We start from the raw sequence: 356 nt of genomic DNA, 5'->3' as shown, positions 1-356 counted from the left end.
ACAAAGCTAGACCCCGAAGAAAGGTGATATTAGAATTAGAATAATGGAAGGGTACATTACATTAATGTGTAATTGTATTTTTTCAAATACACTTAACTAATTAAGCTTAATTAATCAGCAAAGATAATATGTTTTGTAAACTGAAAAACTAATATATATATATATATATATAAGCTAAAATATTTTTGTCCACTTGCAAATAATTTGCTGTGGTTAATGCAAGTGTGTTTTAAATGTGAGTTAAAGAAACACTATGTAACATTTGGTATTTGTTGGGATTTGGCGTCCCCAGAGGGAGAGAGTTTCAGAATGTAATACTACTGTTGCAATGTGGACAGCTGCACATGTGCATTTGT

The 356-nt window shown here is 30.3% G+C and overlaps 1 protein-coding gene across 1 annotated transcript in view; it reads right to left on the bottom strand.

Moving 5' to 3' along the window:
• Positions 1 to 356, bottom strand: part of or128-10 (odorant receptor, family E, subfamily 128, member 10) — a 12379-nt gene that overhangs the window by 6306 nt on the left and 5717 nt on the right.

This window comes from Morone saxatilis, unplaced genomic scaffold (assembly GCF_004916995.1).
Source record: "Morone saxatilis isolate NCDOM2014 unplaced genomic scaffold, NCSU_SB_2.0 Contig8, whole genome shotgun sequence".
Lineage (NCBI taxonomy): Eukaryota > Metazoa > Chordata > Actinopteri > Moronidae > Morone > Morone saxatilis.
This window is presented reverse-complemented; position numbering and strand designations above follow the sequence as displayed.